The 14572-nt window shown below is 38.1% G+C and overlaps 1 protein-coding gene across 3 annotated transcripts in view; it reads right to left on the bottom strand.

Annotated features, from left to right (window-relative positions):
- Window positions 1-11319, bottom strand: part of RAP1A (RAP1A, member of RAS oncogene family) — an 88039-nt gene extending 76720 nt beyond the window's left edge. Inside the window, exons 1-2 of one of the 3 annotated variants that reach the window (XM_087720135.1) lie at window positions 11124-11318; window positions 9104-9153 (exon numbers count right to left, since the gene is read on the bottom strand). The gene's annotated coding sequence lies outside the window, so the exon portion shown is untranslated. Of the gene's footprint in view, window positions 1-9103; window positions 9154-11123 lie in introns of all 3 variants that reach the window. The other 2 variants (XM_087720137.1, XM_087720134.1) reach the window with 2 other exon arrangements.
- Window positions 11320-14572: the final 3253 nt, after the last annotated feature.

Genomic DNA, 14572 nt, shown 5'->3' with positions numbered 1-14572 from the left:
ATAAAGGCATCATGAGAAAGGCACTACTCATTCTGTAGTGCTTCCTAGCATAGGTCTTTTTAGCGTCACCTTAGTTAAAGCCATGTTTTCATTGTCCTATCTGTCAAAACAACTAGATCATTTTTATTAGTTTCTATAAATTCAGATTGCAACACTTTGTGAATTTACATTTTCCTGCCCTTATTTGCCAATATATTATTACATATATTGAAATGATGTAATTATACAATGTATTTCCCTAAATAATCACTATACAAATAATGCAACTTTATTGTTAAAAAGCAAGTGTCCCAATTGTTTCACTGAAACCAAAAGGTTTCCAGTTGCTGGAAACCTGTTTGTATTCAGATCATTCTTACTCGATTTTTTTTAATCAATCTTTTTTTTAATAAAATAATAATAATAAAGCTAACACCTTTAGACTAGAGTAGATGAGCAAGATCCTCTACCAGAATTATTAATCCTATACCAAAAATATTAATCAGTTTATTAGTTATCTGTGATAGCACATCAAAAGATAACTGCAAAATTACAAAAAGCTCTACTCTTTTCCCAAACACTGCATATAGAACTAGATCTATTAAATGCTACTGACGAAAGGGACAGACTACAAATAGTATCTGTAAAACTTGCAAACATTTGGCATCTAGTCTAAAAAACCATTCCTTAAAAAACATATATGGAAAGAGAATATGAAATAAAAGATATAATAAGGTAAAACTTATAAATCTATTTTTTCTGAAGAACAATTTTAAAAAACAGCCTTAGATTCATTCATTTTTCTTTGTGTACTAAGTTATTATTTTGGGAACTTTTTTGTTTATATGGAACAGTCTGCCAGCTCCGGTTCTCTGGATAGGCACACAAATCCAAATTGCAGGAGTTCCCAAAATAGCCTGGTTGGTCAACATCAGTGGCATGAAAATCTCCAGGGCTGCAATTGTGTTAAAGAGAATATAACAAAGCGCAAAAAATGACTGCTGAAATGATGCAAGGAGGCAGCACTATGAGAATTAAATACATTTATGGAATATTTTGTTCTTTGCTTTGGACCATTTGATGGGTCAATAAAAATAAAGCCAAAAAAGAAACCATATTTATATTATCCTACTTATATGCCAAATGATTTTGGAGAAAACAAAACCACTGTACTGCTAACACGCTGATTACACCTCAATTTAGCTCAAAAGTAGATACCATGCCAGATCTAGAAGCTGTAGAAAAAGGTTTCTTTAAAAGGATCCAAAATAAGATCTTAAAAGTTTTGTATGACTAATAACATAGGATGTTTCCTCTCATGACTGAATTTCAGGGTATTTTTTCCTCTTATTTTTTATTTGCTGCTGTTGTTTAATTTGCTAGGCCTAGTTGTGAAGTAAAGGGCTTGTCAGAAGAGGTGTCAGAATCTCAGAAACTTTGAGAACTTCCTTACTAATGCAGAAGAAAATTTGTAATCTCACCCACTTTTAAAGTGCTGCTCAAGAAGTACAACTACTTTAGATTTAAAACACTGGAATGAGGAAAAATTACAAACCTAGATCCTACTGTAAATGCTGGAGGGAAAGCAGCTGTCTCCAACAATGCAGAGAAGGCACTCCATTGCTTATTTCTTCTGTACAGATATTTCTTATTTACCAAGCACACCGGAACCAGAAACCCGAAAAATGACGTGATACCTAGGTGAACTGTTACTTCAACTTTACAGACCTGTGAACGTCATATATGTGACAATTGGTCACAATGTTAATGTTTTTATCATTATTAAACTGCAATCAGTCACTAAAGCAGCCGCTAAACGAGGACTATCTGTATTCTACAGCTTTTTTAAAAAGAATTAAAACAGTTATAATATTCAAAAAGAGTTATTATCGCTTTAGTTTTTGTTTGCCTAACCTTTATTCATAATGAAACAGATCAGAAAAGCAAAAGTTGTGTTATGGCCTTGATACAGAAGGGGTTGGGTTTTTTTTTTTTTTTTACTTCTACTTGTATTTTTGGAGAAATCTGTGGACATTTCAGTCATTTTAGGACTCCCAGACTAACTCCCCTCCTCATTCTCATAGGCTTCAAGGTCTCAATATCCATATTTACATCATATGTGGTTGACCTTGGAATGTAACATCCATAAATAACAAGGTCTATTTGTACTGGCTAAAATAGGAACTACAAATGAATAAAGTCCTTTCCCCCTTTCTCTGGAAGAAAAGAAGAGTGGAAAAGAGAAATGCAATAGCATAAAACTGAAAGTAAAGATGTGCCAAGAAAAATAAATAGTAATAGAGAATTGTGAAAGTGCATAGTCTCACTCACTTTGGACTATGGGGCCACCATCTTCTAGCATGTAATAGGGGACCCAACATTTCTTAGGAATGTGACCTCAAAGGGAAACTAAAATAGATTGTTACTACTAAATGTTCCACCCTTGTCCTCCTAATCTGCCCAATGGCAGGACAGTCTTTTTTTGATTAATTTTGAAAAGCTAAGCATAGTTGGATGTAGAATAATGAAAATCAAGAATCAAGCAAGAAAATCAAGAAAACCTGGAAGAACATGTTGGTTAACAATTTCCATATTGCAGGCAGTCCTAGACCTACAATCATAATTGGGACCAGAATTTCCGTTCTAAAGAAGTTAGTTGTTAAGTGAGTAATACCCAATTTAAGATCTTTCACTGCAAATCGCTGAAGTTGTTAATTGAATCATGTGGTTGTTAAACAAAACCAGTTTCCCTCATTGATTCTGCTTGTTGGAAACTGACTGGGAATGTCAGAAATGGTGATCAGATGACCCAGGAAACTGAAGCCATTATAAATATATGCCAGTTACTAAGCTCCAGAATTTTGATCATATGACATTAGGGAGGCTGTGACAATCATAAGGCTAAGGACAGATCATAACTTATTTTTTTTCAGTGCCACTGTAAGTTTGAACAGTTGCTAAATGAATGATTGTAAATCAAGGACTACCTATATTCTTAAGAAAACAATATGAAGAAGTCCAGGAAGTCACCAGCTGTGAATTTGATTTGAAGCAGACTTCATCTTTGATCTCAGTCTACAATTAGCCTTTAAAAGTACTGCATTTTCTCACTCATGTGATGCAAGTGCCACCAAGTTAAAAGAAGAAACAGTAATGTGCAATTTTATACTGGCATATCAGTCAGTCCAGTACAAAGTCATGGTGATTTTGGCATTAGTATATTTACAATGTAACTGACAGTAACCAACTTCATTTTAGAATATTGTACTCTATTGTAAAAAAAAATTAAGAACACAGGTAATCTTCCATCTAATTCTGAGGATAGCTGTACAGATTGAACTGTATTTTTTCAAACATAATTTTATTTTAAAAAACTTCACATAGTTATCTTTCACCGAAGGAATCACTTCAGATGCTACCTTTAGTACTTTACTGGAACAATTATAACTATAAATTGCTAAGATCCACTCAGAGAAGAGGGATTTTTTTTCTTTTGTGTATTTTAATGATATATTAAGTTTCCAAACAAGGAAACTGGATAGATTCAGTTCTAGATTTGTCTCCATTCCACAGGGATTTATCAAATCCAGGAATTGTTGTAAAAGCACATATGTATAATTTGAGAAGTAGTTAAGTATAAAGCTATACAAAGAGTAAATGTAAATAGTGTTGCTTTTCAATAAAGAATAAGAAATTCTTTCAAGGAATAATATCAAAATTCTTATTTTGCATCCTATTAAATCGCAATCTACTTCCTTTTTATTATATTGTTAATACCAAATAAATATCACTAATCATTGTTTCATGAATACAGAAAACAGGGGATATCAATAATGACGTTTATTCTAGCCAAAATTCTGATCTTCAAGCCAGGTTAGTCATTAGCATTTGAGAAAAATACTGCATGAATTTTCTAAGAGAAATCAATGGATCAATAGCTCTTTATTCTGCAGTGATTAAATCAAGGTGGCTATCTTATAAACACACCCTAGGAAAGATAAATTAAAACCTCAAATATTATTTATAATTTCCTATCAAAGACATGCATTGAAATTATTGTATGAATATAGCAATAGTAATAGCAATAGTACTTAGATTACGTACCGCTCCCTAGTGCTTTATATACTTTTTGACCATATTGCAACATCAGTTATTGCCCCCAACAATCTGGATCCTCATCTTACCAACCTCGGAAGGATGGAAGCCTGAGTCAACCTCAAGCTCCATCATAATCGAACATCAGACTGTGGGCAAAGTTAACCTGCAATACTGCATACTAATCACTGCCCCACCAGTTTTTTTTTAAAGCTATATTTGAAAAATAAAATACAATTCTTCCCCTCATTCAGGAATAGGTGTGTGTGTGTGTGTGTGTTTTGAGGCTAGTTAGTCATTTAAGATTCCAAAAGCACACTCATAGATATTTGGGTGGTATGCCTTATTTAATAGTGGGCAACCCACAAGGTATCCAGAACAGATCAAGTCTGTCTGTGAAATGATCAAACCATCACAATAATGGAATGAGAGGAAGCTGTGACAGAACTGCTTAGCCATCTGAGAAACAGACAATAGAAACAAATATAGGAATTATTTAATTCAGGGATGTGCAAATTGAAATCTGATTGAAATGTATTTATTCACAGTTTCAGTTTCTGGTATATAATAAATTAGATGGGAGACAGCCTGGTCTTGTGATGCTTTCACTGATGTAATCCAGGGTTCAAAACATTCTCTCCCATGTACACCAACTGGAATGACCTGATCTAGGAAGATGCAGAAACTCGGTTAAGGTGTTTCCCATTTCCAATAGGGACTGCAGGGGTTAAAGATAAAGAATACTATCATTAATCATTTTAAACACTACTCAGAGGTCTAATGCAACCAGAGGAGAGCATTCTCTCCATCAGGGTCCTTGCATAAATCATTCACCAGAGAAACTAACACTGTTTCTCTCCCATACCCAAGCCGGAATCATGACTAGAAGATTCAGAAATCTTCCCTAAAAAGCAGGACTGCAGACAGAGTAGATGTTGTCCAATACAGCTGATCAAAAAATGGTTTCCTCAAGAGTGTGTGCACTTCTGTCTTCCTCATATATGTATTAATTAGCTTTCAAATCCAGCCCAGAGGTGGCAGAATTCATTAAGCAGAGAACTCTATCTACTTCCTATCTAAATTCAAAATGGACTCACATCTATTTGTTTTTTCAAATAGGATTTACAACTGATTCTGATTCTTAAATCAACTTCAGATCTTTATATAAAATGTCTGCTTATTTCTTCAGTCTTGGTTTCAATGCATGAAATTTTAACCTTGATTAACCTTGTATTTATAGTCCTTTCTATTTTCTGACTTCTCGTCTTTCAAAACTATACAGAACATTCAACACGTATTTCCAACATGGGAAAATAATTCATTGCCACTCGAAGACCCTTATTGAGAGAGGTAGCTATACAAAATAATGACTAAATTTATCTATTACATTTGAGAGAATTTCATTTATCCTGTTCTTAATAAGCAAAATTACAACAGTGATGGTGTAATGGTTAGAATGCAGTATTGCAGGGTAACTCTGCCCACGATCCTGGACAAAATTGACTCAGCCTTCTATCCTTCTGAGGTTGGTAAAATGAGGATCCAGATTGTTGGGGGCAATATGCTGACATGTGTAAATCAATCATCAATCATGGAGAAAGTAAAATATCCACAGTATACCACCACTCCATAGATATTGAAACATTTATCACTTTAAAATTCTGAGTGTTCATCTATAGTTAGTTCTTAAAAGATGGCTTATCAGTACACAATTATTCTTTTGTCTCAAAACTTCCTGAAATCATAATGTTTGTACTTATGAAGTATATTGAATTTTAATGTTTTCCTGCAATAGGACACTGATAGAACTAGGAAGTAGTCATACATTTTAGTTTAAAGATTGTAAGAGCCCCTTCAATACAAAACTCCGCAAATTATCCCTTTTGCTACCATTCAGAAATAGTATTCCCTTAATTATTCTAATCAAGGTCCTCCAATCTATCTGGGAAAGTGAGCCTTTGTCAGTTACATATTTATTGAATACAATATAATTGTTTTGTTTTGTTCCTAAATTATAACCTATACTAAATAGCAGGGATCAACATTATGACTTTCTGAAACAGCAACCACTGTTCTGTTGAAGTGTCAAGCTTTCACACAAAATAATATGTATGAAAATAGATCTGTTTACAGAATTAGTTGAACACAGGACTTCCTGTTTTAATTCAGCTCCACCTTAAAAACTACATATGTTCTACTGACATAAATACATTTTTTTCACCAACTGTAAAGAAAACACACTTCAAATCTGCAGTAGAATAATCAAATAGTCCAAAAACAAAATAATAAAGCATTAATATTAGTAATTTCCAAATCATATGTGAATATTTATTATTTTGGGGGAAATCCATGGCAATAGAATACAATGATTGGTAATGTAACACTGTTTTAATAGAACTATAGACATATGAGTTATAGTATTTTATATTGCTTTTGAAAAGTTTGAATACTAATATGCACAATGTGGCCAGCATTTTTGGGTATCTCTAAAGTAAGATTCCAAAAGAGAGTCACATTTGACTTTTGTGGCAGAAACACTAAACATCTCATAGCACCTTAAAACTAACACATGTATTATCTCAAAGTTTATATATATTTATTTAATTTATATCCAGCCTTTATTGGTTTTATGAAGAACTCAAAAGCAGCAAACGTATCTAATACAACCTTTCTCATCTGATTTTTCCTCACAACAACCCTGTGAGGTAAGATGGGCTGAGAGAAAGTGTCTGGCCCAAGATCACCCAGCTGGCTTTCATGGATTAGGCGGGACTAGAAAACACAGTCTCCAGTTTTATAATCTGGTGCTTTAATCCCTAAACCAAAGTGGCTTTCAAACTAGTTTATACAAGTATTGTAACTGTTTTTACACTACTTTATTTCAGTGGAATTTGCACTGCTAAACCTCTCACTGGAATGTTTGTTTTGGTATGTATATACCGTATTTTTCATAGTATAAGATGCACCGGAGTATTAAGACGCACCAAGGTTTTGAAGAGGCAAATTTTTAAAAAAAAGTTTTTGCACTCTGCAAACCTCCCCCAAACAGCCCATTTTTTGCTCATTTCTGCCCTCCCCAGCCCCCAGGAGCCCTCTAAAAGCCTCCATAAGGCTATGCACAGCCATTTTGGTGAAGGGGGCAAAGTTTCAGATGGCAAAAAAATGCTGTATTCAGTATATAAGACGCACCCAGATTTTCAGCCTCTTTTTTGAGGGAAAAAGATGTGTCTTATATTCCCAAAAATATGGTAAGTATCAGGGTTCAACATAGCAATAGCAATAGCAGTAGACTTATATACCGCTTCATAGGCCTTTCAGGCCTCTCTAAGCGGTTTACAGAGAGTCAGCATATTGCCCCCAACAATCTGGGTCCTCATTTTACCCACCTCGGAAGGATGGAAGGCTGAGTCAACCCCTGAGCCGGTGAGATTTGAACCGCTGAACTGCTGATCTAGCAGTAGCCTGCAGTGCTGCATTTAACCACTGCGCCAACATATCAAAATAGCTCACTGATTTGAAAAATAGCACTTCAGTGGGTTTGGGTTAACTAAAAGGCTAAGGAAGCTGAAAATCCATTTCCCACCCAGACTATTTTAAACTCTGTCATTAAGTAACATGGAATAATTAAAACGAAGACATTGTGTATTGATTCTGACAATCAAACTGCTGCTGTCAAGCTCAACTACAAAAATACTAAGGTGACAAGTAAATGCCATGAAAACTTCCAGTTCTTGACAGAACATTGTTATGTTCTGAAATCTGAAAGAGTTGTAAACATATAGCTAGTTTTGTAAACATGAATTATTAATTTTAAGTTTTTAAAAGCCCATATATAAATGTTACTTTCATTTACATTCATTTATATTCATAATATTTAGTTTTAATTGATGATTTTGTTCTGACTTCAAACATCTCAGATATCTGAACTATTTCCAGTCTTTCTACAAATAACAAATATTGGCACACAAAAAATATCTCATGGATTATTACTATAGAAAGTTAATTATTCTGAAAATTTTACAATGAGAGAGAATATAATCTTTCCATTGGTCAATACATGCAGCTTGTTAAGATGCTTTGGAACTTCAATTGTGGGGGGGGGGGGCTATATGAAGCAATCTACAAATCTGTGTTTATCTAGATAATTAAACTTTAAAATATACACAAACAAGTACAGACATGATGAACTGACATGGGGTACTACTCAGGAAGGAAATGATGTACATGGATAAGAATTATACTTCCCACATATTAAAATAGAAGACTGGCATGAAGTGTAGACAATGTGACTGCCCTTCTGTCTTGTGACATACTGCAAATAGTATATTGCATTTCCCTTTTTGAAGATGTTGCTGGTATTTCAAAATAGGAAATCCTATAGCTAGGAAACTGTACTAATGATCAGCTAAGCTCATTTTTCACATTCAAAACCCAGTCGCTCCCCATCTCCCTGAAAAAGAACATTTCAAATTGAATACGTTCAAATATTATCAACTCGACAAATCAGTACTAATTCTAGTTTCCATTAAGCAAATTTGGTAGTTAGGGCACCAAACTAGTAACTGTGAAACTGTAAGATTTAAACCAGCCTTTCGCTCAAAGCCAGCTGGGTCACTTTGGGCCAGTTTTATTCTGTCAGTCCTGAGAAGAAGGCAATGGCAAAACACTTTTGAAATCTTGCCAAGAAAACTGCAGGGACTTTCTAGGCAGTTCCTAGCAGTTAATATAGACTTGCAAGCATTAAACAATAACTTAAAGTGCTAAATATACATTTCTGAGTGGATTCCCTTTGAATTTTTGTCTTCCAATCATGCCACTCCAAGAATTTTTTAAAAAAAACCACTTTCATGCATACCTAACTTATTTGCTAAAATAACTAGCTTTCAGGAGACCTAAGGCATTTTTGCTTTTATGCACTGCTCTTTTTTTATTTCCATGCTTTAGGGAGAATAAATTAAGAGCCTATACAAATCCATCAAATGACTCTAATATGCACTTGGAATTCAAGACCATGGACCTTTTATCTTACCATAGAGTCATGGCTGAACCAGCCAGGTGATATCACATCAAATACGTTTTCTATGAGGAAAAAAAAATGACCATTCACTAGAAATGCAAGCAGCTGCTCAGATTCCTCAAGCCAGAAATTACTATAACCCGAATAATTTATAATTCAATCTATGGACAACTCAATACAGAGAATGAGCCCCTGCACCAACCCCATACTAGATGGTATCTATGATAACAGTAGAAAAACATCCCTGGTTTACACAGAATTCAGTTTAGTACTGCTTTTAGCCACTGAAGTATTCAAAAGGCAGCTTGCTACAAAGTTTACAGCTGGCAGGAAGTTATTGGTTCTTTCAAGGAGAGAGCTATTCATCTAAGGCAGACAAAAGCAACTGAAGTTAAGGAATGTCTTTTGACCCAAATGGGGATCCTTAGCAAAACTGCTATTGCAAAAGACCTAAAGCTGTGCTAAAGCTGAAACAGGATGGCAGCAAAGTGCCAGCAATCTTCCCCCAACCACAAAAGTTCAAAACAGAGAAGTCAAGAGTCCAGTTTCTTTTCCTTACATGCTACATGGGAGACGTGGGGAAATTTTGTATTTTACTTCCTCATTAATGAAACCAACCAGAAGCAGAAATTCAAGGGAAGGGGATGAGAGGAAGTTGAGTCTTTCTGGCAGTAATTCAAGTATTTGGCATTAAGAACCCAGCATGCCAATGACTTCAAAATAATAGGTTTGGATCCACCAGCACATCAAAGCGAGTTGTCACTAATGGATGCTGGAGATACAAATAAAAGCAGAACACCTTTAGTTAGAAAGGAGATTACAATTTAACTAATTAGAATTAAAGTTCTGTTGTTATTCATACTCTTATGTTCAGAAGACCAATGCCAATGTCAGCCACACTGTATTGTTCCAGAAACTAGTCTGAAAAATGCATGGCACCCACAGTGTTATCACCAAAAAAGAAGCAGCTCCCTTCAGTCCTTAGGATTCTCTGTCCCATGGAGAAAAATCACATCACAGCAACAGTCTTTCTAGAGCAGTGGTTCCCAACCTTTTTTTTTTTTTTTTGGCCATGCCCCACCTAAGCATCTCTAAAATCCTGATGCTCCCCCCCCCCATGACATATAATTCTTACTTTACTCAAAAAGTAAACTCTACTCCCGCAGAGGAAGCTAAAAGGCCATTAACTTGGTTTAAACAAGGTTCAAACTGCCCTCATTAAAAATCAAATTGGCCTCCTGTAAGGCGTGGGCTCCACGTTGGGAACCACTATTCTAGAGGAAAGGACCACCTTTCAACCGTACCCAGAGACCTTTGAGCTGTACTGGTAGCAGCACCATCTCCGGGCACCCCAGAAAAAAAGGCAGAAATCTCCATCCTGTCCTGAAGGAGCAGAATTAAACAAGCAAGAGAGAGGAAAGAGGCAGCGACCTTCTCTAACTAATGGGGGAAAGGTATCTGTGCTGTCAAATCGATCAAAATAACCTTCCCTTCCTCCTCTCCTCCTCCTCCCCCTCCCACCTGGCACTCCTCCCCTTTTTTTCCCTTCCTCAAAAGATACGCCGGAGAACTTCGCCACTTTAACCCCTCGATCACCCACGGCTCCCCCTCGTTCAGCAACTCCCCCACCCCCAACGCCGGGCCAACTCCCCCCGACCGCAAACACGAACACGTTACGTGCACTCCAGGGCAGCTCACTCTCTGGCCCGGTTCCAACCTGGCTGTCAGAGGCGCTCTCTCCGGAGAGCCCCCCCTTTCTGCTGCCGGGGTGCAGTCATTCCGCCACCGCTACGGGAAGGGGAGCAGGAGGAACAGGGTCCCCTTCCTTTTCTCCAGTGGGAGACACCCCAGCAGTAACAGCAGCAGCAGCAGCAGCGTCGCTCCCGCTGCCGCTTCTCTCCCTCCCGGGCTCCGAGCCAAGCTGCAGGGCCCCTCGGCCTGGCTGCGAGAGGGAGGTGACCGGGCCCCACACAAGGAGGAGAAGCCCGAGCAAACCCACCACCGCTTCCTCGCTCCTGCCGCCCCCGCTCACCCCGTTGCCGCTGCCTGCCAGGGCGAGCCCGGCCGCCCGCTGCTCTGCTTGCTTTCCTTCCTCCGGCTTCTTCGCTACCTGCCTGCTTCTTCTTCTTTTTTTTGCCTTCGCTCCAGGCTCGATGGCTCCAGTGTGCGGCGGTGGTGGCGGCGGCGGCAGCTCATGCGCTCCGCCTCTCCCCCTCCTTCCTCCCTGGGATTGAGGCGGGGCTTTGGAGCCGGCGAGGGAGGAGCGAGAGCGGCGGACGCATGGAAGGCGGAGGAGCAGCGCGGCAAATCCGGGGCGGCCCGGCGGAGCAACAGCGAGACTCTGCCCAGCTGCTCTTTCGCTTCTGTATGCTGATTTTTTTTTCCTTCCCCCAAGGGTGCGTCGCTGTTTGCGTGGATGACGTCCGACCGGCAACTCTTGCTATGGAGGAGCAGTGTCAAGCTACAGTTTTTAAGTCGTCTCTCGTCTACCAGAGCGGGGCCCGGATCCACTCACGGGTTGGAAGTTGTCCTGGAACGATCCACCGAAGCAGCAGCATATGCGACCTTCTGCAACATTTCCTCGTTCCCTTTGGGGGTGGGTGGGGAGACAGCCAGTTGTTCCTATCTCCTGCTGCTGTCAGTTCGGAACTGAAATATCCCGACGTGCGCTAGATAGCAGCAAAAAGTTACAATGGTCTTTTGTCTATTTGCTCCCATCTGGTGGCCGTCCGGGCGATTTGCAGGGCAACTCTATTACAGAATCGCACTGCAGTAGAGTGTTCCGAAAAGTGCTCACGCGCAGTTTTCGGGGTGCCCTTGAGCGCCCTCTCTCTGTGGGCAGCGCAATTGCAACTTCCAGGAGTGGAAGATACTCTTGTAAGTGGGGTTTTAATGTTTTATTTAATCGTCTGTCCGTTAAAATGCCCAACCAAGAAAGAAGAACGTTTAATAATACTAATGTTGTGTTTAAATTTTAAACAGCAGACCTGTCACTTTCAAGTATTGTCAACTACAGAATAAGAAAACAACTTCCTATCCCATGATTTTTGTGATGACTAGCAATCATTGATTCGATGGGTTGACTCTCGTGCATTATTTCAACAAAATTTTAATTAAAAATTCAGTTTTAATGAATTAGTTTGGTCTTTGGCCTAACTTGTGGGAGTGAATCAAATCTAACACATCATATAAAGGAATGTTTTTCAAGCTTGGCAACTTTAAAACGTGTGGACTTCAACTTCCAGCATTCCCCATGCTTTAGATCAATGTGATTTGTAACGCACAAAATGCTTTGCTCCTTTCCCTAATCTGATGCCATTAAAATAGGTTGGATTTTAATTCTTGTAACTGCTAGCCAGCATAGTTTTTGAGATAAGTCCAACACATCTGGAGCCCATTGAGTTGGAGAAGATTGCCCAGCTAAAAGTGAAAAGAGGAAGGAACATTCCTTGCTTTTAATTGCTCACTTACCTTTTCCCAGCAATAGAGAAAATTGGACCATCATCAACGGAAGATAGGAAAAAGTAGTTTGTTATGTTTTCCTAGATAAACAATAACCAGCTTTACCTGCACTTTCCCCTCTCCAGATACCCTGACGGAGAATGTGATGGTTTTTTGCCCCAGTCCACAACATCAAGCAGGACTATGCCTGCAGTGGAAAGTCACTTGATCATTGCAAAGTATCATGCTCTTGTATGTACTGTGTGTATAAATGTCGATTTCTGGAGTGAAAACATTTCCACAGTAGGGAGACATCTGGCTTAGAATCTTTCCACATATTTTTCGGCATAAAATATTTCCTTTTATGGAACATTCCACACAAGATCAAAATATTACAGTACCTTTTTACACTTACACTGCATGGTGCTGCAGAAATACATCTGGTTCCACAACAGTAATTCAGCTTCTATGTATATCTAGTTTTGACAGCCCACTTAGATGGGCAGAGTGAGGTCTTAGAAGTCTCCAAATTCATTTTACACAACCATTTGAGGCCAATTCGAGGTTGAACCTGTCACATGAAATGCTGCCAATCAAATATGTGCCAATTTCAATGTAGATAATTTACTGCATCCATTTCAATTGAATAGGATGCTTATTGGAGTTAAAAAGCAGATTCGGTAGGACTGATCTTTTCCTTGTAGCAAAATACATCAAACAGGTGTGTGGGAACCCCAAACTTGGTCTAACTAAGTCCTAATCACCTGCTGTCCATAATATATATTTTCTTCCTTTGACAGGAGTGGAAACTTTAGTTGTGAAAACTGAGTGGAGTGCAGGAGAGGATATTATAAATGAATTGTAAGGGAGTCCAGTGAATAAAGCACTTTTCTCTACATTCATTTCCCAATATTTCTTTTTTAAAAAGTCACTTTCGCCCTGTGGCATGAACCTTCAATGAACTCTCGAGCTATGACTTAAACTCAACAGCTTTTGTAATATTTGTAGCACTTCCCATCTGTATGATAATATCTGTATGATCTTTTTATAGATGTTCTATCAAGAGTCATTTTAAAACCAACTATGAATTAAACTGCCTTTATTCTGGGGGGGAAAAACCCACTGAGGGCTCCCAATCTAGGTCACTTGTTTCCTGCTTGAAAAAAAAAAAGACCCCCTCTTTACCAGTCTTTGCAACTACACGAGAAAGCAACAGAGATTATTTTCAGGGGGAGAGAAAGCCTCAAATGAGGCACCCATCCCAATCAGGAATACTTTTTCAATATGGACATGTGGGAGTCCCCCCCTCCCAGTGGTTGCACATACTGACAACTCCCAAAAATGCTTAGAATGATGCCCTTATTGCCAGCAATATACTATGGCTAAGCCTTCTATTTTAGGCCCAAAATAAACAGAGAGGAAGTCTGTAGAGTTCAAATACAGTCATGCAACCTCCTAAAACTTCAGTAAAAACAATCAACTCACTGTTGTCCAGAGGGAAAAGAGGAAATACACCTTGAACAGTCTGGGGTCGGGGGGAAATTGTAATTAGGTGTTATACTGACCTTTATGCAAGGAATGCACACGTTAATAAATAGGCACAACATTTTTCCAAAGCTATTTTTCTTTTTCAAATTATTTGCTACCTCCTGTTTTCGTTTTTCACCTGGCACTTATCCACTTTTTAGACTCTAGCATGCCACTCAAAGGCCAAAAGTGGCACTCATGAACAAAGATCTCTAACCTTTTTTGAATGCTTGCTCTCACAAAATGCCTGCAATTGGGGTAACAATCTGTTGCAAACTATAAATTGATAAGAATGTAATTTGTCATCTCTTCTGCCATGACTTTCCTTCCCATTAGACATTTCTTCTTCCTTCTGCTTTCTTAGTTATTTTTCATCAATAATAATGGTGGGTGATATTTACCCTGCATAACTAACATTTTATTTCTTAAAAAATAAAATATCATAATCTAAACATCAGGGATGCCAAGAAATGTTTCAATGGACACACTGAAAATTTGAGGTGCCACATAGAA

This window comes from Thamnophis sirtalis, unplaced genomic scaffold (assembly GCF_051295495.1).
Source record: "Thamnophis sirtalis isolate CommonGarterSnake01/CBP01778 unplaced genomic scaffold, rThaSir2_p1.2 scaffold_7, whole genome shotgun sequence".
NCBI classification, from domain to species: domain Eukaryota; kingdom Metazoa; phylum Chordata; class Lepidosauria; order Squamata; family Natricidae; genus Thamnophis; species Thamnophis sirtalis.
Note: the sequence above shows the minus strand (reverse complement) of the source record. Positions and strands in the feature narration are given on the sequence as shown.